Below are 767 nucleotides of genomic sequence, written 5' to 3' on the forward strand. Positions count from 1 at the left end.
CTGAGGGACAGGGTTTGGGGGTGGGATGGCAGGGGTAGGGGAATGGTTGGACTTGGTGAGCTTAAAGAGCTTTTCCAACCCAAATGATTCTGTGATTCTATGATTCTAAAACAAGTCACCAGCCAAGCAAAAACCAAGACCCAAACACGCTCGTTCCTAGTTCCAGTCCCCGACCGCAGGATCGTGCTTCCTATTTGGCCACATACAAAAGTTGTGAGTTTGCTCGTGTTCTCCTCTGGCTTCGGAGCATTCACAGCTACAGACCAAGCAACTGGTGGGAGGCGCAATCTGGAGCACGAAGCTGCGATGTTATTTTAAGAGAGGGGATACTTCAGCCCAGCTGTAAATTCTATTAAAGCGCATTCACAGCTGCAAATCCTATTAAAGCACAGCGGCAAAAATTGTCTCAGCACTTTAAATATTTTTTTTTAAAAAGAAAAAAAAAAAAAAAAGCAGAGAAATAGCTTTGCGTGAACGTGCCAAGGCGGCTCAGAGCAAACAGCTTTAAGAAGCCTGTTCCTGTCACGACGCAGCGCACCTCGGAACGGAAAGCAGCCAAGCAGTTGACACGCCAGAAGGACGGGATGGCATCCAAAGGACCTGGCCAAGCAGGAGAGGTGGGCCTGTGGGAACCTCATGAGGTTCAACAAGGCCAAGTGCAAGGTCCTGCACCTGGGTCAGGGTAACCCCTGGGATCAACACAGGCTGGGGGAAGAAAGGATGGAGAGCAGCCTTGCCGAGAGGGACTTGGGGGTGCTGGTGGGTGG

This window comes from Egretta garzetta, unplaced genomic scaffold, assembly GCF_000687185.1.
Source record: "Egretta garzetta isolate BGI_Z169 unplaced genomic scaffold, ASM68718v1 scaffold101, whole genome shotgun sequence".
NCBI lineage: Eukaryota > Metazoa > Chordata > Aves > Pelecaniformes > Ardeidae > Egretta > Egretta garzetta.